We start from the raw sequence: 23,557 nt of genomic DNA on the forward strand, positions 1-23,557 counted from the left end.
AAAAAACCCTTAGGATACTTCTGGTAACGAGGTAGGTGGAGATCCAAGATAGAAATCAGTAGGACTGGAAGCAGATGCGAGGTCCGTAGGGTTGAACACGGGAGGGAAGCCCAGTGCGACACCAATGAGAGGTGAAGGGAGCCTAAACAACTACCGGCCCAAGGACCTTAAAGACATGGGGAGAAACTAAAGAAGAGAAAAACCAGCAACAGATGGAAAAAAGGGAAAACTGGAGAGCCGTGGGTAAAAAAGCGGCAAAGAGGAGAGAAGAAAAAACGCCCGCCGCCAGAGCGGCGAGACTAGAAGGAGAAGCGTGAAAGTGCCGAGGGATCGGCAAAGAAGAGGCTTTGAAAAGAGAGGCCGCTGCTGAAAACAAAAAAGGCCAACAGGTACGTAGAAGAAGCTTTATCCCCAGGGCCAGGGACGAGCAGACAGAGAAGACCCGCCGCACGCCGAGGCGAGCAGAGGGCAAGACGCTGGGGGAGCGCAAGAATCAGAGCCGCTGGAGCGAGGGCCAGCAATAGGTTGAAACGCAGCGACTGCCGGGCTTGAAGGGCAGGTAAACTCCCGGCAGTGCTGTGATTGGCCACGAATCAATACTAGACACAAAGAAGGGACTATACCGCTCTACCTGCCGGTTAGCCTCCAACGTGGAAGGAGCCGCCACCCGCGGTAGCGATTGCGGATGACAATATGATTTTGAGATGATCACCTCTTTTCTTATCTTGGTGGGAACACCTTGGTGCTATTAAAATGATGATCAGCCCCATTATCCTCTATTCTTTATCCATGATCCCCACTGCAATTCACACTTCATTTTACAAAAAAACATTATTCCCATCTCCTTAAATTCCTATGGAATCATAAATTACTGTGCATTGCCATCAATAAATTAAGACTTTAGAAACTTCTTGGTCAAGTTAAATTCCCTCATTTCCAGTTGTACCGCAAATCGTTTGTCCTAAAACAATTAATTATCTTCAAACAATATGAATCCCACCTAGAAAATGCTCCTCTATGGGTTAATATTGAAGCTTAATGACCTCCTATTGGCCCTATATTACTTAATTTCCTTCGCTACACCTCTTTAAAACTATTTGGAATAAACTTCCTACCAATTCTTTCTCTAAAACCAATTCAGACGACATTTTTCTCTGGTTCAATAAACGAAACTTCACCAAATCCAATCTCATTGCCATTCACAGATGGTACTCGTCAGCCATGAAATTTGTCAAACAACTTTTTCACAATTCCAAAGAAATCCTCTTTACACAGATTTGTCTACAATACAATATTTCTGAATTGTATCTCCCCTTTCACACATCCCTTATCAAATCAATAACTAAATCCCTGCCCACATTGTCCCAAAAATCCCCTTCACCTTTTCTGACTTTTTTAACTAGCAATCCCTCTGTTAGTGCCAAGCTCTATGCAATCCTAAATGATCTCCCCTCTCCCAACCCATTAAATCTTAGCATTATCAGAGAATGGGAGATTGACTGGAACTTTCAACCTGCCTCGGATCTTTGGACCCAAATTCGGAAAATGTGTCAATCTACATCCATCGATCCAATCTTACTCAAACCTACTTTTTCATGTTTCACCGCGCTTTTCTTTCTCCCCTACGTATTGCCAAAGTAGTGGATAATTCATCCAATAACTGTTGGTCATGCCATGAACCAAATGTTGGTTTTCCTCATTTAATTTTTAAATGTAAATATGTATATGCTTTTTGGACCAAGATTTGGTCACGCATGCAATTGATCTTCCATTTAGCAGAACATTTAATGCTTTCTAACCGTATGATTGGTTCCACTGTTAACCCAGCTATACGACAGGTTGAATCTCCTACTCTGTTTAATTTGTTTATAAGTATTGCATTTCATAACATTACGTATAACCGAAAGAATTCTTCTAACCTATCTTATAATAGCTGCTGGAATTCTATTTGCTCGACTCATCGGATTAAGAAATGCCATGCTTCTTATTTTGATTGTATGCACAAATCTAAAAAAAATGGAATGTGTTTATTCAATACCTGAACAATCTTGAATAAATATTCTATTTTTAGCACTGTTATCCCTCCCCTTTCCTTCCCTATTGTCTTCTGTTGTGCATCTTTGTTCTTGTCTGTCTTAACTGTTGTTCAGTAAAAGAAGCTCATTGATCTTATTTTGCTTAACTAGTATTTATCAATTGCAATAGTTATAAAACTTGAGAGTATATTATTGTTTCAAAATTGGTTTTCCTTTTCTTGTACTACTTGCTTATTTACTTATCTAATAAAAATCATTAAACATAAAATGAGCCCCGTTAATACATTGCCTTTGTTCTGTAAATAAATCACTTTTGAAAAAGGGAAGAGGGACAAATAGCACTAGGCTGCTTTGCATAATATCAAAGAGCATCTTCGGAGCATCAGAATGACCACAGGTTTTTAGGTTTGACATATATGTTTGTGATAGTGATTTCAGCAGAAATCCTTCTGAGCACGTAATGCACACTGGGTTTGGTGCACATTTAAGTTGCCACAACACTCACCCTAAGAATAAATTGTCGGCAAATCTTGGAACACATATACTTTTCTGAACAGCCCTTGTTCTTGGTAATGAGTGCTGGGCTGCTTAAACTGGTGACGTCCTTCCATGTGTGCTCTTCTGCTTGCAAACACAGTTCTGTTGTTGGGACAAAAAGGAGGATGGGTCGGTTGGAATATTTGGGGGGACCAAAGGTGATGTCCCCTATTTTGAGGGAAAAAATAATAACAGAAATGTTTCTGGCAAAAAGTGCTTACTGTGCATACATTTAAACAATTGACCTGTGCAAAAACCTCCAACGGATAACTAAATCCAACCCTCTAAAAACAAAGAGCGACATCACCAGCAGTTTGCAATTTCTCTAACAGAGCAAAACTTCACTACTGCATATTTTTATTTCTCTCCAAGAGTGTCAAGAATTTCAGGAAACCATTTCATACATTGACAAAATCAAAATTTCAGAATGAAAAAATCAATAAATTCACACAAGTATCCTGGGGTCTACGTCTACAAGTCGTAGATGACTACATGCCAATGACCAATGCAAATGCAGAGGTGCCTAACCTCACCATATAATTTCTTATGGGGAAACCCATGTTCACACATCAATGAGTTTGAGTGAAGGAACAGCCGGAAAGTCACATATGCAAACAAAAGTGAAAAAGAACCATGAATGGTGGCTGTATGAAAAAGCCAACGACCATGCGAAAAGACGTACATGTGGCCAACCTAAATCACTCATGCTACCGTAAATAACAAACTGCACATACCAAAAAATAGGTACTGCGTGAACGGACTCGGGAGGAAATGTAATGAAGACATTTACCAATTTCTAAAACGACAGAAAAACACCAGAGAAACACTGGGGTCAAGGAAAATATAGCACAATGTTTAGCATATATGCTATGGCAACAAATATGGTTAGGATAGTCTGTGTTTCTTACCATACAAGTTAATCGAATATACCACGCTCGCAGCCAGAGTAGACGTATCTCGCTACATGGCGGGCATTGTATGTATACAATAAGGCAGAATAGATGCATGGGCAGACCAATACCAACGCCATGACGTCTGAGCTGATAACCACTAGACCGCTCCTGTGAAAACTAGCAATAGCTGGAGCGGTCCTGTGCACAAGGCATAATGGGACACAGGGAGAAAACAAAAAAGGAGAAAGTACAATGCCGTAGGTAAACCTAAGTCAACTCATCGGAGAGCACCCAAATCTATTAGTAGAGGAGGTCTGCCCATGAGTTTGTCTCCAGGCCCTACCTACAAGTGAAGCATGCCAAAATAGAAAAAGCAGACCAAGAAAAATAGCCAGTTAAGCCAAAATGTAGGGAAGAAGAGGGGCGGAAAGAAGCCTAATACTGTGACTCTTAATGACTTCTAATACTGAGGGAATACATTAGAACTTCCTCTAAATACCCAAGGGAAACTGATCTTTTGAGCCTGTGATGTGGGATTGCGTCTTGTGGATCAACCACTCTTCTTTATAGAGAAGAGCATTTGGTACATTAGTGGAGGTTTTAACTACATCCTCTACCCACCACTGAATATTAATTATCAGGGCCACGTCGGTATTCCATGTAGTGTGTCTATATAGGTGTTTTTGCACTTTATTCTGCCCTATGTTCCAAAATTCTTTTATGAACTTGTCTTGTGGTATGGCCAATATAGCTAGGCCCACATGGGCATTGTATGCAATATACCACCCGAGACGTTTTACAAATGCTGAAATGTTTGATTTTCCATTCATTATTCTCAACAGGGAATTAGCTTATTTTTCCTCTGAAATTGGCATGCTATGCATAATCCGAAGGGGAAAAGCCCCCACAGAGGCTGCATGTTCCAAAGTGTGATTCTGGGTGCACGCTTCCTAAACTGTGACTGAACAAGATGTTCATGCAGATTTTTAGACCGTTTTAAAGCTTTTCTTGGAACTAGTTCATTAGGCAGATGTGATCTAATGAGAGGGCAGGCTGTTTTAACAATCAAGCGTAAATGGGAGGTATTGGGGCAGTACAAACACAATCAGGGAGCCTAGCTAGGGTAAAGAAGACATTTTGAGGGTATCAACCCTACTGTTAAATATACTTTTGTATCACACAACAACAGCTGTAGGGTATTCTTCTTATTTTGTATCAGTAGTGTTTCAACAGCAGACAATCAATGTGTAGACTAGCACTATCCCTAGAAGGAAGCACACACTATCCCTGTTAGGAGGTACTATCCCTAGGCCGTAGCTGGTGAAACACTCGGGTATTGGGACAGCACATGAGTAGACATCTTAATCAGTCTTCCAATAGTGTTCTCTCTTGCAGTATTAATAAAGTCTCCCTGTGAGTCAATCTTGCTTGTTTTTCGAGTGGCTTGACAGCTTTTTTGGATACCCATAGGTTTGCAGTCTTGCATCTAGCTGGTTAGCGTGTACATACAAAATATCCAGAGAGGTGCAACTATGGTCTATCCAAAGGTATTTCCCATAGGGTAAATTGTCTTTAAGGCTCTTCTGATGATAACTTTTAAAATGTAAAAGAGTGTTGCGATTGGTTTCTTTCTTGAATAGCGAACAGGCGAGTGTGCTGTTCACATTTATAATGGGAAGATCTAGAAAGTTGGTCTGACCACGGTCACTATCCATGGTAAATTTAATATTGGAGTTCCTGTTGTTGAGCCATTCATAAAAAGCCACCAGATGGTTTTATGTGCCTTGCCAGATAAATATAATTTCATCAATTTATCTTTTCCACAAGGACCAACACTACCTCCATAGCGGTGCCGCATGTCTGGAGATAGAACTGACTATCAAATTTAAAACAATTCTTACTGAGGCCTATTTTGAGGACGTCAGTACACACTGAATCCCCCCTTGTAGTTACTCCAATGGAAATATGTGCTGAGAATCAGCATGAAACAAAGTTTCAGTAACACACTAAGTCAAGTATTTGAATCACAATAGCATCGAAAATAGTCTCTGCCTGAGCGACAGTGGATCGAGCAGTGATTAATAGATATTTTATTTGAGCATTACAATGGCCCGCTTGAGCACCTCTCAAGTCCATCACGCAACCAATCACTAACCTGATCAAGCATCCAGATTTAACTGGTCTAGATTATGGCATCACCATAAATCAAACTACGCATAAGCTTCACCCTTCCTTCAGATAATGACCTTCATTTATCAGACACAAACCCATATACTCTACAACCATATACCTCCACCCACCTCCCTATATGTACTTCCCTCCTGTGCATGCTTTCAATTACTACCTTCCCTCTTTTCTCCTCCTTCTCCCCAATCCATGCCTATCGTCTTATTACGTGTTCCATTTCTATCTCTATTTTTGCTCTTCCAAAACTTCAGGATCGGCCAACACCCAAGCGGGGTCACAATACCCCTCTTTTTCAGACAAGGCTTAGGTACCGTAAGACTGCTACAGTGGTAAAGGGCCCAGTACAAATGCTGGAAAACATAACATTTTGAACCCCTAATCATTTCCCGGTCTTAGGCTCTTCTTGCACAGCAATAAGATTGTTCTCAATCTGGGAATTTAAGGATGTTGAACCTGGAATTCTACAATTAGAAATCCGAACTGGGATAGAGGCTGGGGAATTATCCTTCTCGGCCTCTGTAGTAAACAAGCATTGGCAATGCCAACAGTTTGAGCTTTTGTGTAGGCATGGGAAAGGCACTTGACAGGCACAACCATTGTGGTATGAACAGACCATTGATAGTAGCAGGTGCAAAAAAGGTGTGAGTACCTGGGCATCTAATAGCAGTGTCTGGCAAATGCCTAATACTTATACACAAGCCAAATATTTTGACTTTTACAATCATTATTTTTAACAGGACTTCAGTGAATGACATGCAGAGTGCTTATAAATCGGGTGGCTGAAGGCAGCCATGGTTAAGAATTTTTTATTACATCAGTATCTGGGTTAAAATTCCAATTAAGTCATAATCTTCCAGAAAGTTGCTTTGAAAAAACACTTCCAGGTACTTCTGAGTGCACAATTTGATGGCCAGGCTTGATTAAAGTAAGCTCAAAGAGTTCCCAGGAGGAGGTGTTTTGGGCAGGTAGGGGCAGGAACTGGGTGGGAACTTCCATAGGGATAAGCATGGCCATAGCCAATGAATGAGTGGGCAAATAAACAAACAACACCTAAAGGCTGTATGTCCCTCCTCATATGACATTCCTCCCTATCTGTACTCTAATGCAATACAGACCTTGCTAATTCTTAAATATTCTTCTAGACCTACAAGGCGAGTGCCATAGTTTACATACTCGACCTAAGAGAAATGCACTTGCCCCAAGGTGACTGATGACAAAATATTTACCAATACTTTTTGTAAAATGCTGCATGTCCCCATAAGCACACTTCATATTTGGTGCAATTCTGTCATGCATGCACAGTGAAACGTGTATTTGTCATTTACTGCAAACAAAGTGTGTTTGCAGTAAATTAAAAATACGTTTCTAACATCCCCATACTCGCCAGCAAGGTCGAGTATCATGCAAATGGTACTCGCCCTTCATAAAAAACTACTCGCCAATGCGAGTGGGCTAATAGATTCTGCGAGCCCTGCAATAGTTTTGGGAAAGCGACACCAAGTAGCCCAAACTAATAATAATGTACATCAACACATAATTGAGTATGGTCCTTCCAAATTTGGGGAAGTCCAAGACAAGAAATGTCAGAATACCATGCAGAAGCAGTAGAAGCAAGTCAACCTTAAAAGCAATAGGCTCAAGAGTACCTCTCAACAATCATCGCATGTTTTTAATGCAGACGCTGAGGACATGGCCCATGAACATTGGCCTGTCCAACGTTCAGGATGATGGAAAAATGTAGCCAGGAGGCTGTGGCGATCCTAATGATTCTTTGATGTGAACCGCGTTGCACCCAGCAAAGACTGGGTTGGGCTGCCTAACTACAGCCACTGAAGACTTTGCACCACTTGGCACATGAACACTGGAGCATGCAATGGTTAAAAGAATGGGCCATGGTAGCCAGCACATAATAACTTTTTCTAATATACCCTCTGAGCAGAAGTCACTAACTTCAGCCATTTTCTCTTTTCACAAGGCTCTAAAGATGTGGTTATTTCGATAACCTGTTAGGTCACTCTCTCAGTACTCAGGCCACTTTTCTACCTCGTCAGCACCAAAATGCCGTTCATCGACAGAGTGCTTTACAAAACTCCCTAACACCCATGCCACTTTACTGAATCCACCTGGGAGGAGGAACCCTACAGAAATCAGCCTGTCCCTTAATCGTGCCCCAGTTTCCGAATGTGGCAAAATTGGGAATGCTTAGAAACCAGCTAGCCCCAATACTAAGCTCTGGTGGCTCTGGAGTGCCTGCACGTCAAGTACCTACAAGAAGTGTATTGGCTGTCATCCCTATACTGCGATTTCCAGTTACTGGGTGTCCTAGAAGTAAGGTCGCAGTCTGAGAAAAGACGTTAAACATGCAATCTAAAAGAAAAAATATCCCAGATCAAAAACAAAAATAAAATGGCCTCCATGGCAGTGGTCGAAGTGAGCGGGGACGGTCAGGAGCGGTGTTCCACTACTTTTATTTTTTTACTGTTAACAGCTCCACTACTTTTTGCAACCATTTTCACCATTCAAGCACTGTTCTTTATGAAGTTAAAGCACACTTCTCCAATTTACCACCCAATAGCAGTTACAACTAAACTGAAATCTGTTTCAACTCAATTGGCTGTCAACCAGCATGAATGAAACCCTTGAAAAATGTGTTTCACGATGCTCCCTTCCTTCCTATTCTGTCCCCCACCAGAATCACAGTTCCACTACTTTGTCTGGTACACTTCTATCACTGCTCCATGGGGATAGAAACAGGGTCCAGGGGGCTTTTCCCACGACCCTGGCCTCTTCCCTGTCTTATGAATGGAAGCGGACTTCCTTGGTAGAAAAAGGTATCGCCTGTCATTGGTGGAGTCCACGGAACTCCATTAGGATGTTCTTCCCTGGAGGCAAAGGGTGTGAGGGGATGTTACACAATCCTGTATCCTGTCATTTCAGACCGGAAGCACCCCTTTTCAACAAAACCATGGCGCCAAAACGTAGCTTTCGTTGGTATTTTGTTCATTATTATTGGAACACGGGCGCCTATCTTGACAAATTAAGTACTTCGAAGCTTCTTTAAAGAGCCGCCTGTGCAATTACGCGAGTGAGAGGGCACATCTGTAAAGAGATTCGGCTCTCCTTCAATTACATCCAAACTCCACCTACAAGGCTCTTCACTGTTCACCCCAATCCTGGGTCCCACTACACGGTATTTCCGACCTTTCCCGCATGTGCCTTCCATTTCGCAATGCCCTCCTAGTTTCGAAATGTCGCCGGATTAGTTACCCCTCCCTTCAAATATTCTACAACCAACCTCCGAGAGTCAACAATTGCTGCGGGCACCGATGCCCCAACTCTACAGCCCGGCCGCCCCCTCCTCGTCTACAATCACTTCCCTATTTTGAACTTCCTCCCCCAAGCACTGCTCGCTGATAGCTCCCAAATGGACGCATGCCACGTGTCCATCAGTCCTGCAGCTAGCCCTAGCTTTGTAAACACTTGGCATTCGGGATCTTGTAAGTCCAAAGTTGTCAAGAAATGCAGGCACCTTTGAAGGGCAGGCGCGGTTTTACACCACTTGCATTGTCTCAGTGCTTAAAGATGGCGCTGTTAAATGCACTGGCCAGACAGTTTGCAGTCGGTTTTGAAGGGAACTTAAAAAAATAATCCGCGCACAGGAGCATTTCACAACTCATTCATTAGGCCTTTCCTCACGATATATACCAGCAGTGCTCCTGATAACATTTAGAAGTGGGAGTATTTTTTCAAGTTGAGAGTAAAATGTTTTTTTAGGGAGTAAAAAAATAAGCCCTTTTCCCAATGTGAGTACATTATAAGAGTAGAAATATATTGTAAATTTAAAACATTTAAAAAAAAAATAAATGTGTGCACCAAGTCACTCATGCACATTAAAACATATAAGTTTACCTCTTCAGATCAAGTAGTAATCGTTTTTTTCCTGTGGCACTAAGTGTACTACTGGCCCAACCAAACATATCCATGGAGTTGTGTGGGAGGAAGCAGGGGGGCAGACTCTTAATTGTCTGTTTTCTATTTTTGTTGGGAGTATCTGCCTAACTTTAGGGTGTAAAAGTGGCTGATACACCCCTTATAAGTAGGGCTGTATGCCAGTATACAAAAACATGTTCGTGCAGGCTGTGCCCATACATTTCCATGCTGGCTGCACCTATATGCATACGTTTTCCCATATAGGAACATTCATGTTAGCTTTGCACATAATGCCAGTAATGATACTATAAGAAAACATGTCCAAGCAGACTCTGCAAATATATGCCAGTGGTGTAGGCCAGTCTAGATACATACTAATAATTATGTTTTATTTATCATATATTGTTTATATATTATTTATTTATGCCCGGTAAAAAATGCCATGCCACAGTAAAATATTATAACTAGACTGCCCATCAAAATGCCATTCTAGCCACGTAAAAACATTTATTATGCTAAATTTTTCATAGATGCCCAGTAAAAAACAGCAGACGGACTCCCACACTCTCTTGAAAAACATGTCATGCCACTGACAGACTGGCTGCACAGAAAGGCCAGTCTAGTCAAGCAATAACACTTATCATGCTTGCTTTATCATACATGCCCAATAAAAAAATGCCATGCCACAGTAAGGAATGACTAGCCTGGTTACACTAAAATACCAGTCTAGCCACGCGATAAGACTTTTCATGCTTGCTTTATCACACATGCATGTAAAAAAGCTCATGCCACAGTAAGAAATAGGTGTACTGGCTATACCAAAATGGCAGTCTATCCACATAATAACACATATCATGCTTGCTTTATAATAGATGCCCAGTAAAAAAATCATGCCACAGTAAGAAATGGCTAGACTAGCTGCACCAAAATGCCAGCCTAGCCACGTCATAACACTTATCATGCTTCCTTTATCACAGATGCCTAGTAAGAAATGTCAGAAGGGGGGAGGAGTATGTGAGACAATAGGAGGAGGAAGGCTACAGGCGTTCAAGGGGGAGGGAAAGGGTGAGAGGGGTTTAAGGCTGTAAGGGGAAAGTCAAGAATGGGGGGGCAGAGGTGCAGGAGGACGGTGGGGAAGTTGGTTTGGTGAGAGTGCTGATATGTTTTGTCCCCACAGCAGGAGCCCGGTGAGGAAGGAGATGAGGAGTGTTGGAGTGGAGGCCAGGCTGCGGCTGGGCGACAGCAGGGCAGAAAGAGGTGAGAGGGAAGGGGATTGGGGGCGCAGGGTGCGGGGGAAGGGTTTGGGGTACATGGGACAGGAGAGAAAAGGAATTGTGGGCCACGGGGGCTGTGGAATTGGAGAAAGGGGTATCCTCTGTGGAGGTGCAGACGGACAAGGTGGATGAGCCTGTGGCACCCGAGGTACATGCCCTGAAAGAGAAGGCGGCGGAAGGTATCGGGAAGGATAAAAGGTTGCCATATATGGGCATTATGAAACCATTGAGCGCGCATTTGATGGGGTCTACAAAGGATAAGATATGGGCAGGGATTTTGTGGACGTGTTCAAGCTCCTACACAGGGAAGTAAGAGCGAAGGAGGGATCGAAGGAGGTGGTGAGGGAGTTGGCCTCGCGTCCAAAGGTGCCGGTGATGATTGAGAATTGGACGTCGGCTTTTATTATTTACGTGAGCCTCTACTGTGAGAAATTCCCAGAGAGGTGCGTAGCACTGTTGAAGTATATGAATATGATAAGGAAGGCATTCACAAGTTTTGGGGGTTTCGCGTGGGTGTGATATGACGCAGCGTTCAGGGCGAGAATGGCAGAAGACAGCCAGACAGTGTGGGGTGAGATCGACATGGAGCTCTGGTTGCAATGCATGGCGCCGATGAGGCCAGCTCCAACTTTACAGACAGCGAGCGGCTTACCCGCGACTTACCGGCCCTTTCTTGGTTGCCCCGCCCCGGAGGAGGTGAGTGGAGGAGGCAGAGGTCAGCCCTCAGCAGCTTGTTGGGCCTGCAACAAAGAAGGATGCATGAGGAAGATGTGCAAATTTAAGCACGAGTACAGCAGATGCGTGGGTAGGCATCCGATTACGCAATGTTTTCAAGCAGGGGACGGAGGGAAAGGGCAAGGAACAGGGCAAGGATGCAAGGATCAAGGGGTGGGGGGCCCAAACGCCAGTTAAAGTTGTGGTTCTGGAGGGTGCAGCGGTTACCAGAAAGGGTGGGGGGGCGAATGTTTAGGGAAAGGTTTTGCGTGGGATTTTAAGTAAGTTATCAAGGTCCAGGGGGAGATGGTTGAAATTCATAGGCAAAGTTAGGTGGCCAAAGCGTTACCTAAGAGCTGGGCAAACTTTCCAGGCGCATGGTTGCGCATTGTGGCTTTGGGGTGCAACAAGGTTTTACTGGCAGTTTGGACTATGTAGGAGGGGGGGCATTAGCGGGACGATCCCAAGGGAGCGGGCGGGAACAGCAATTCGGGGGAGGTCGAGGTAGGCAGACATTAAGGGAAGAAGGGGGAGTGCTGTGGTGGGGGATATAATGGAAGAGCCGTTAGGGAGTGTTGGCCATTATAGGGAGGGAGTTGAAGGCTGTGGCAGGGCCCTCATGGTTGCCGCACAATAAGGTGAGCAGGCTTGTGTTAGTGATGAGAGGGTGGTAGCAGCATGGAAATAATACTGAGAGACTGACAGACTGACAGAGATTAAGTGGGGATCGCATTTTGAGTGTACGGTAGTGGCCCCGGTTCACATGTGGGTAGAAGACAGGGCACGCGCTGTGGCGGGAACTCAGTACACGCATCACAAGAGGAAGTTGGCAGGTGCAGTCAAGGGAATGGCAAGTTCGGCATGGATTATTTTAAGTATTTGGTTGGGGCAAAAAGAGGGGTTATATCAGAGCTGGTGCTCGAGGTAGGAGCAGAAGAGGAGAGGCACTCAAAGGGATAAGTGTGCCGAGAGGCTACGTGAAGGGGCAGGCTATGTGGATTGTACTGCATGGACTTGGGGGCACAAGGGCCTCTGGTGCAGTGTTGGAAACAGGGTGAAATGGATGTTAGGTGCTGGAGGGGCAGGTTGGGCCAGGGTGCAGTGGGGGGGCAAGGAGATGGGTCTGCATGGACGGGGGTGCACGAGGGCCCCTGGTGCAGTGTGGAGAACATGGTGAAATGGATGTAAGGTGCTTGAGGGTTGGTCATGTGAGGACAGGAGGGGGAACAGGATGGAAGAGGAAGGAGGTCTAAGTTGGGGAAGTGCATTTATTTACAATTAGGTGGGTAAAGAGGGCCGATTGAGGTGGACAAGGAAGGAAAGGGCTGTTGGGTGCTTCTGTAGGGGGAGTAAGGAGTTGTGTCTGGTGAGAATGGGTTGTTTTGGTGAAGACATATGGGGGATAAGACGGGTGGACTTGCAGCACGAGGACGGGTCAGCAGAGTAGGCGGCACAAGTGTTGGGGAGTTAGGAGGACGGCTTTAGTGGCCATGGGGGGAGAGCAGAGGTTTTGGGGGAAAATGCTTTAGGAGGTTGGCGGGCGGCATCGGAAGGTAGCAGGATGGGCCTAGCAGAGAAGGGGGGAAGGGGGCTGTGTTAAGGAAAGTACAGGGGGTAAAAGCAGAGAGTTCTGGGAATCGGGGCCGATTAGGAGCGAGAGCAAGAGCAGGGAGGCGTGGGCGGGTTGCGGCAATGGCGAAGAGAAACTCATAACAATTTTCTTTTTCAGATGGGGCATGGAGGAGTGGTGAGTTGCCGCAGATATGGAATTGTGGCTATCAAATTGTTGATGGCAAGGGAATGAGGGTGAAGATGAATTGTTGGGACACAACTGGGACTCAGTTACAACAGTGCTTTAGTGAGATAGGGGATCAGGTGGGACTAATTGCTGCTCATGATAGCGGGAGGAAGGGAGCCGCATGAGGTTTCGGAGGGAATAATAGTACACGCGGAGTGGGGTGGCTTAGTAAATGAAACAGGAGTCGCATTTTTAAAGAAAATAATAGGGGTTCTAGCGGGTTTTGGGAGTTATGGCTCAAGGTACGGTGGTTTGGACAAAGTTGTCGCTAAAGAGGGTTTGGAGGTGGTGGTAATTGAAGGGGCAGAAGGAAGGACTAGAAGAAGTTTAAAAGGTAGATGGGAAGTTGTAGTGCGGCGGGGGGCGCAAGTGCTGGATCACTGGGAAATAACTTTGAGGATTTTTAGTTTCAACAGGAGGGAGTGCATCTATCGGTATATGGAAGCAGTTATTAATTAGTGGATGCGATGTTGGCGGTGTAGGACATAATAAAAAATTGGAAATAGACAAAAGGTTAGGTTGGGTGGGGCAGAAAGAACACCTCAGGGGAGTGTTTTTCTGGTGCCAGGGACATGGCCCTTTGGAGGAGGGGTGGGGGAGCACAATGGGGTACTAGCGCAGTTAAGGAAGGGGGTGGTGCTGTTTGCAGGAACGGTCTACCCCGGGGGTACAAATAGGGGGAACAGGTATTGAAGGAGGGGCGTGGCCTCAGAGAGAAAGCAGGAATGAAGGTTGAGAGGATTTTAAGGAGATGGAAGGGAGCAAGGGAGGAATTTGAAATGCTTTAATTATTTAATTGTGGGGGAATGGAAATTGGTTATTTATTGCATTGTTTGGCAATTGTTAAAACGGTTATTTAGTCTGTAAGGCCAGGGAGCCAGGGTGGCGTTTCTTTGTGAGCTGTGGCCTGTCATATTAAAGCAACCTTTTCCGCTTTAAAGCAAGTCTGGGTATTTTTGTGCAGTAAGCCCAAAACAAAACTTCCAATGCAACCCTGTTTTAAATCCCGGCCCCGAGCCAAGTGACTGGTCTCGGGTATAAAGTGTGTTTGTTTTTTTATAGTGCGACAGCTCACCAACACAAACGCACATGCTCAATTTTAGCACTGTGCTATCTAAGCATGGCCAAGTTAAGTGAGTCACCTCCAGTCAACCCTGGCCACTTAGCCAGTACCACTTTGCATTCTAGGAATTGTGGTCTTGTACTTCCCAAAGCGGGTATTTGACTTACAGGTCCGAAAGCATACAAAGTAGTAACCTCAGTGCGGCTGATGCATTTTAGTAATTGGAGCGGCCGTACATTTTTTTGCCACAAATATGCGAGACCGACAGTACGTAGTGAGGGAACCTGATACTTGTTCGCCTGAACCAACGGGGGCCGGAGGGAGAGAGTGGGAGTTGTGAGGGTCACATTTTAGAGTAATGGCTTAAAATGGTGCATTTTACAACACACTTTTGGGGGGAAATTAGGTAAAAAGCCAGACAGTTTACAGTCGGTTTTAAAGGGTAACTTTAAAAAATAATCCACGCACAGGAGCATTTCACAACGCATTAATTAGGACATTTTGAAGTGGGAGTATTTTTTAAAGTTGAGAGTAAAATGTTTTTTTAGGGGGTAAAAAAAAATAAGCCCCATTCCCAATGGGAGTAAATTATAAGAGTAGAAATATATTGTAAATGTAAAACATTATTTTTTTTAAAAATAAATGTATGCACCTAGTCACTCATGCACATTACAACATAGAAGTTGACCTCTTCCGATCAAGCAGTAATAGTCGTTTTTTCCTGTGGCACTAAGTGTACTACTGGCCCAAACATATCCATGGAGTTGTGTGGGAGGAAGCAGGGGGGCAGACTCTTAATTGTCTGTTTTCTGTTTTTGTTGGGAGTATTTGCCTAGCTTTAGGGTGTAAAAGTGGCTGATACACCACTTATATGTAGGGCTGTATGCCAGTATACAAAAACATTTTCATGCTGGCTGTGCCCATACATTTCCATGCTGCCTGCACCTATATGCATACGATTTCCCATGTAAGAACATTCATGTTAGCTTTGCACATAATGCCAGTAATGATACTATAAGAAAACATGTACAAGCCGGCCCTGCCAATATATGCCAGTGATGTAGGCCAGTCTAGATATGTACTAATAATTATGTTTTATTTATCATATTTTGTTTATATATTATTTATTTATGCCCGGTAACAAATGCCATGCCACAGTAAAATATTACAACTAGACTGACCAACAAAATGCCATTCTAGCCACATAAAAACACATATTATGCTCAATTTTTCATAGATACCCAGTAAAAAACAGCAGAGGGACTCCCACACTCTCTTGAAAAACATGTCATGCCACAGTAAGTAATGGCTAGCCTGGCTACAGTAAAATATCATTGACTTCTGAGCTATAAACTATTGGAACATGAGGCTGGCGTCCTTCCACACACATTTTTATGGGTATTGGTCTGCATTCCCATTCACTGCAGAAATTATACCATTAGACATGCCAAGTACCAAAGAGGCTGTGTGCTTGTGTTAAATGTAGGTCTAAACAAAAGGAAAAACTGTATATAGAGACTAAAAGCTTGTTTATTTAGCTGGTGTCAAATAGACATGGGTTTGGTTTTCCATAGTATTATATAGGTTTTTTTTATAGAACAAAAACCTGCCTAATATTTGGCAGACATATTAAGAAGAGAACAGAAAAAAAAACAAATGTGGAAAACAATCCAGATTATTCACAGATGAACATAGGTGTGTTATTACATATACGTAAATGCAAACCAATTGTTCAGCCATAAATGTTGTCGGGGGTAAACTCTATACAAAACACACCTCAATCATGCTTACATAGAGTAGCCCCACTATTTTCAGTGGACACTTAAAAAGTGGATTTGTAAGCAGTAAACTGGAGCTAGTTTTCACAAGTACATCCTAGTTGTTGTTTCCAAGGTGTGCTGGATATTGGGAGGTAACCGATTCTTTGGTCATTCTGGGTGTCCCTGTTATAGCGGAAGCTATATCTAAGACTGGGTAACAAAGGGACTGCTCAAGGAGTGTGGAAGGACTTCTGAGCTATAAACTATTGGAACATGAGGGTGGCGTCCCGCCACACTAATTTTTATGGGTATTGGTCTGCATTCTCATTCACTGCAGAAATTATACCATTAGACATGCCAAGAATCAAAGAGACTGTTTACTTGTGTTAAATGTAGGTCTAAACAAAAGGAAAAACTGTATATAGAGACTAAAAGCTTGTTTATTTAGCTGGTATCAAATAGACATGGGTTCGGTTTTCCATAGTATTATATAGTTTTTTTTATAGAACACAAACCTGCCTAATATTTGGCATACATATTAAGAAGAGAACAGAAAAAAACAAATGTGGAAAACAATCCAGATCATTCACAGATGAACATAGGTGTGTTATTACATATACATAAATGCAAACCAATTGTTCAGTCATAAATGTTGTCGGGGTTAACAGTAAAATATCATTCTAGCCATGTGATAACACTTTTCATGCTTGCTTTATCACAGATGCCTTGTAAAAAATATCATGCCACAGTAAGAAATAGGTATACTGGCTATACCAAAATGCTGGTCTATCCACATAATAACACATATCATTCCTGCTTTATCATAGATGCCCAGTAAAAAAAATGTCATGCCACAGTAAGAAATGGCTAGACTAGCTGCACCAAAATGCCAGCCTAGCCACATAATAACACTTATCCTGTTTGCTTTATCACAGATGCCTAGTAAGAAATGTCATGCCACAGTAAGACATGACAAGACTGGCTGCCCCAAAATGGCATTCTAGCCATGTATTAAGACTTAGAGATGCCTAGTATAAAATATCCCCACACACATCGACTGAGGACTCTCTTGTTCATTCACATGTGCATCCAACCATCCATACATCGTAAACTTGCTTATTCACACATGCATACATTAACACATAACAACATACAAAATTCTACACCTATCTTTAGGTCCTGCTGCAGCTCCTCACCATGACTGTCTCCCTTGAGGAGGTGGGCCCCTCTCCTGCGCACAAGAACAGGAACCATGAAGCACAGAGCAATTTCTGGTTCCTGCACATCCGTGCAGGAATCAGTTGGTAATGACCCGCTGCCCAAGTTAAGTGCCTGAGCGAAGCAAGGGTCCCTTATCAAGGGCGGATGTGCCGTTACCGACAGTGTTGGCCCGCTGCCAAGGTTAATATCGCCATAAGCACAAGTGTAGTTGCCTACACGGGCGCTAATGGTGTTTCTATTTTTAAATAAATAAACGTACCTTTGTTGTGCGGTTCAGCGCCACGTTGTACTGCTGTTCATTTTTCAATTTGATGACTGTGATGTCATCAACATGAAAAAGGGACTTCGCTGACAACAGCACTGCAAGGCACCAGCCCTTGCACGAAAGGTAAAAAAAATGTAAGACACTGTTAGCACCCATGTACAAACCTACACGGGTAGTAAGCTTTGAAGGGGGAGCGGGGAAGGGAGCGCTGGCTGCCCAGGCAACTCGGAACACAGTCTTGTACCATACAGTACAGTCCAGGTTCCGAGCCTCCTGATTGGCCAGCGCCCCCTCCGAGGGTGCTAATGTGCATAATTTTTAACAACTTGGTTGGGTTTTCCCTTAATTTTTTCATTAATACAGTACATTTGGAGTACTCAAAACATATTGGACCTGATTCTGCATGATTTGCACTGGAGCAAATCTGAGCTGCTCTTGTGCATCTCAGATTTGCACTTGCTACCTTGTTGGGGTGATCTCAAGGGGGCCGGCAGAGCTGTCCGTGGACCTCCGGGGCTGGGAAGGCCCCAACTCCTCCAGCATCCCAAAAGGAGTATGAGGCACACACAAGAGCAAAGTAATTACTGCTGTTTATTATAGTAACAGCAGGAATTGTTCTCCGCCCGTATGCATCCGGGGAGACACTCTTGTTCTTAATGGGGCTCGAGGCCCTTTTTACTGTGGTATGACGCGCTGCTCGCGTCACCTGGGAAAAACTGTCACAAAACCTATTGCCACTTCGGGTTGGCTTCCCGAGTGGGAGGGTTAGTATAGATGATTATGTGGAGGGATGTTAGTGGATAAGGACAGGTCAGGTGGCACACTTGGGTTGTCCCTAACACTTGCTACAATAAATTGGTTACACAGGGACCCTTGGTGATTGGCTAACTGAAATGGCATCAGTGAGGAGCCCCTCATACTCTGATTGGTTCCCTCGTGAGCCCCCAAGCCTGGGACCATCGCCGTTCCCAGCCCGCGAGGTACCTGGTGTTGGCAACATTGTGCAACTATGTGTTAGTGGTGGACAATGGACAGGTCTTTGCTAGTGGCTGATGATCATGACTTTCCCATCGGTGTAGGTATCCAACTTGTCGCTTCGTTGTTGCAGCCTGCGTCTCAGACGTGGGACCCCGGCGCCTTTCTGTCTCGCGAGCTTGGCATCTTGTCGGTTTGGCTTAGTCACGTGTGTAGAGACCGTAGATGGAGCAGAATTATGAGCATTTAATTTGTTTTTCGGCCCAGAGGGGTGCTATGCTGCGACAGGTGTAACCTTGGCACTGAGAGCTCGGCATGCGGGTTGCAACATTGTGGCCTTGGCAGTGGGCCCTCGCTGGGACTCGTTCTGCATGGTCAGCGCATTGTTTTTCATCTCTAGAAGGCTTTTCGTCTTAGAGGCTCCGGCCTGAGGACTCTTGCTTGCGGCCTACTCGGGCCTAGTTTTTCTGGGAGGCGATGTATAATTACTAACATGGGTGCCGCAAAGTAGTAGTAGATATATATATATGATGGCATCTCTATGGGGGTAGGGTAGCATGAAGCGTATGCAAGCGTATAGTCTGTCTTCAGCGTATGTCTTCAGGCATCTTGCGTTTCTGCGGTGCTGTAGGAGGCCTATGTGAAAAATAACAACGATGCATGTCCCCGAGTGTGTCAGTCTGCTACGTCATAGCACTGAGTATGTTCTTCGTGTGGGTTGGTGTGTGAGTGACCAGGGTGTATGGTGGCACGCGTGTTCTTGTCTGTTGGCTATGTCGTCATGGCATCTCTAACGATGTTGATGCTTTGTGGCTGTTTTAGTCGATCTGGTCCATGTCGCAGGCGTCGGTTTGGCCAGGGCATGGTAGTGGGCATGCCCCTCGTGCATGTGGGCCACAAACACATGGTACCTTGTCATCTGGTAAGGAGGTTAGCGTGTCAACTCCTCTCATGGGGGGTGCTTAGCAGTGATCCTCTAGGCCAGGGTCTGGATGAGAATCGGGGAAGGGTGTTTTCCCATTTTCCCACTTCAACCTTATATCTGATTCTGAAAGCCACAGATGCAAGCAAATCTTGAGATGCTCGGAGCATCCCAGAGATGCTCTTGAGCAAATCTTTGTGAATCAAAATTCTACTTGAGCATCCCAAAGATGCTCTAGGAACACCCAGACTTGCTTGTGTTTTAGGGTTTGGGAATCAGGTATACGGCAGATGGTGCAAATCTGAGATGATCGCAACCCTCTCCCCTTTTGCTCCAGTGAACATTTTTCAGAATCAGTGCCATCATAATTTCAGTACCTTTGTAAATATGCTTTAAGGAAAAAGTGACATTCCTTGAATCTTACCATACTAATAACACCTTGTTCTCCTGAAGTAGTCATTCCTTGCTTTCTGGTGCCATATACCAAGGAGTTTATTTAAGATCTGGCTAATCAGCACTTTATTTGTATCCCTACGTGTCCTTAACACAGTGCTCACAAGGTGGCTGTTAGACACAAAAGGCCTAGAATAGCTTTAGTAGTATCTCAAAAATTCCAAATTGAACTTATTTCTTGATTAACAACAAAAGGATGTTCATAAATGAATTACTGACTGCACTTCCAGAACATAGGATACATCTATGTACCCCTTGGGACATTATTGTCAGCTTGCAGCTTTTAGCCGCTGCTATATGCTCACTGTGACCTACCTTCACATTTATAAACATAGACTACGTATATAGACTCCAGTTAATAGTACATGGGTACTCAAATTGCAAGCTACTAGGCAGTAATAAAAAGTCACTGCCCCCCTCCGTTTTCCATATATGTATTTATTTATTGTGCCTTTGTTAGGCGCCTATGCAACAGAATTGTGTTTCAAGGTGCCACGAGGCTAAGTGGGGAGGAAAAAGGGGAATTAATAACATTGGCAAAACAGCAAATATAATGTTTTGGTCCTACTAGGCCTTGTGGCATTCGGACGTGCAAGTGCAGTGAAGAGAAATGCAACAGATAGGAATGGGTGGGGGTTAGGAATGGATACGTGCTGGTGGGTGCCCAGGAGGGAAGTGCCAAGGAGAGCCAAGGAGGAGGCCTCAGGCTAAGTGCTACGGCTGATGAATCCCACGGGTGAGGTGTACAGCCGCCAACCAGGGGCCCGCAGGGTGCAGTGCAGTGGGGGAGGTGGGGTGGTGCTGTTATCGACTGGGTTGTGGGTATGGTAACCTGTGAGATGCACGAGGGCCATGCCACCAGTCTCAGCGACAGTGGGATAGTTAGCAAGGAAGCGAAAGAGGGAAAGAAGTAGAGAAGAGCAGCGTTTTGAGAAGTTTCCGGAATTTAAGGAGGTCTGGCTCAAGTCTGAGAGGGGTAGGAAGGCTGTTCTAAAGGGAGGCATCAGCCGAAGAGAGAGACCTACCCCCCACTCTCTGCTTGGAAAAGCGTTTGACAATCAAAAAGTTGGAATGAGAGGAGTGGAGAGCTCTAGCAGGGGAGTATTTGGGGAGGGAAAGTTGGCGATAGTGTGGTCCCAGAAAGTAGGGCTGGAGATATCCAGTCCCTGGATTAGCTGAAGGGGGCGTAGGGAGGAGAGGGGGAGATTGAGGAAGAGGCTGTTGCAGTAGTCCAGCCCAGCCTAAAGAGGACCAGAACTCTGGAGACATTGAGCTTCTGGGTTCCGTAAGGAAAGAAAGAATGCCTCTGAGGAGGTGAAGCTGGAAATTGGGCCGTTTTTGGCAAGGTCCAAGATGTGAGGGGTGAAGGAGAGAGCAGAGTCGAAGATGGCCCAAGGTTTTTGGTCTCACAAGATGGTGAAGACCCAAGGAGGGTGGCCAGAGGGTAGGAAGAAAGCAGGGCAAGGTGTCCCAATGAGAAGGATCTCTGTCTTACTGGCATTAGACAGAGATCATTAGCTGCACACCATGCCTGGATGGGGATCAGACAGTCAGGGAAGAGATGAAGAGGAAGATATAGTAGAGTGAAGTTTAAAGGAAAACTGTGTTTTGTCAGCATAGCACTGGAAATGAGAGAAGGAGGAGATCAAGTGAGCAAGGGGGGCGAGATAGATACTGAAGAGCCACGGCGATAGGGTGGAGGCCCGGGGGACTCTGTAGGTTGAGGGTGTGGTGGTGGAGGAAAAAAGGCCCAGTTGCAGCTGTTGAGGAAGGAGTTCAGCCATTCCAGTGCCCGGTCCATGATGCCAAGGGTATCACAGAGTCGTTTTATGATAGAATGGTTGACCATATCAAAGGCAGAGGAGAGATCGGGGAGAATAGAGCCAAGATTTGCGACCATGTCTTCACGGGTGTTCAAGAGGGCAGTTTCCGTCCCTCTGGATGCCCGGAATCCAGATTGATGGTCGTGGAAGTGCCCAACAAGTTCAGTATGGAGGGTCACTTCGGGGAGGATCAGCTTCTCCAAGAGTTTACCCAGGAAGGGGGTAGCGGAGATAGGGCGATAGTTAGCTGGGCAGGAGGGGTCAGCAGATGGCTTTTTTAGAAGAGGATGCACAAGGGAGTGCTTATGGGATAGAGCCAAATAACCAGTGGTGGAGTGGTTACAGAAGTCGGTAAGAGCCATGGCAAGGGAGGAGATAGTGTCCTTAATAGTCCTAGAAGAGCAGGGGAGCACCTGTTTGGAGGAGACCTTCATAGAGTAGACAACTTTAAAGACCTCATCTGATGCTATGGGCAGGAGGAGGAGAGTGCAGGGGGTGGAAGGAGAGGAGCCTAGGGAGGCAGGGGAGCGGGAGTGGAGATGCGGGGGGGGAGTGAGGACAGGATGTCCTGAGTTTTAGATGAGAAATGGGAGGCAAATGATGTGCTGAGAGTGTGGGAGGGAAGGAGAGAGGTGGAGACTGCAGTTGGATTGGCGAGTTCCTTGCCGATTTTGAAAAGTTCAGCCGTGTTGTTAGTGGCTCCAGAGATGCGAGCTTGAATGTGGGCCCTCTTCTTGGAGCAGATAGAGACATACACACAGCACAGCAGTTCTTACTTGTCAAGATCCATTTATAATTTACCAATGGCCAGCGGCGAGTGCACACTTTGAGGCCTGACGGGTAAATAGATAGCCATGAACCACATGATGTTCCCAAAATGATACAGCTAATGTTTGACCTTTGTGGCAAATCAGCATGAAAATGTCAACCAAGAATGTTTCTCAGCACAGTAGGAAAGAAAATTTAAACTCTGGTGCAAATCGGTTCAAAGGGATAACAAAAATATAATCCTACAAAAAAGCTGTTTCCACCTTTTGCACTGGATTTCCCTACGGGAAAACCAACCAGATTTTGATAACGCCCACAGTCTAAAACACTGAATGAATTTGGGCTGATATATTTAGAGAGCGGAGGAAATGTGTTTCCTGGTTCGGTTTGGCAGAAATCGGACCCGTTTTTTTTTTGTTTAATTAAGTGTAGAATGGAGTCCACCCCTGGCACCAAAAACGCATCTCCATCACCTGTGGTGAATTGGAGGTGTACAGTCGTCATCCTGTCTTCGAGAGTATGTGATTTTCAAATTAAGAAGCTTGCTCAGGAAAGTTAAAAATTTACATTTGTTCTTTCTTTAGTTGAATAGAAATTCTGGTGGATGATGGAGGGCAAGAGGTAGCTTTTTCCTGTCAATCTCTATAATGCTATATATGATCATCAGCAATGTCATGGATGTGCATTAGCTTCCAGTGATCTCATCAATGAGGATAGAAGTGATGTCATCAGTGATCTCATTGATATGCTCATGGGCTGAGCAACAGGGGATGGGCTCAGCTCAGAGTTACGATGGCATAGCTTTAACAGCGGCCTAGTTTTGAGGGTTTGTTTTGTTGCATTAAGCCAGCACCTTCATGTCACTTCAACAAATATTTTCTCACTGAATTGCAAGGCTTTAAAGTGATTTAACTTAACTGTCTCTTAATTAAAATTCT

General features: G+C 44.6%; 1 protein-coding gene across 4 annotated transcripts in view; it reads right to left on the reverse strand.

Annotated features, from left to right (window-relative positions):
- Nucleotides 1–23,557, reverse strand: part of ZNF516 (zinc finger protein 516) — a 440,923-nt gene that overhangs the window by 411,504 nt on the left and 5,862 nt on the right. Inside the window, exon 2 of one of the 4 annotated variants that reach the window (XM_069620745.1) lies at nucleotides 11,521–11,597. The exons of the other annotated variants lie outside the window; for them this stretch is intronic. The gene's annotated coding sequence lies outside the window, so the exon portion shown is untranslated. The remainder of the gene's footprint in view (nucleotides 1–11,520; nucleotides 11,598–23,557) is intronic. 4 annotated transcript variants of the gene reach the window in all.

Source organism: Ambystoma mexicanum, chromosome 5q (genome assembly GCF_040938575.1).
Source record: "Ambystoma mexicanum isolate Mex_15411 chromosome 5q, UKY_AmexF1_1, whole genome shotgun sequence".
Taxonomy (NCBI): domain Eukaryota; kingdom Metazoa; phylum Chordata; class Amphibia; order Caudata; family Ambystomatidae; genus Ambystoma; species Ambystoma mexicanum.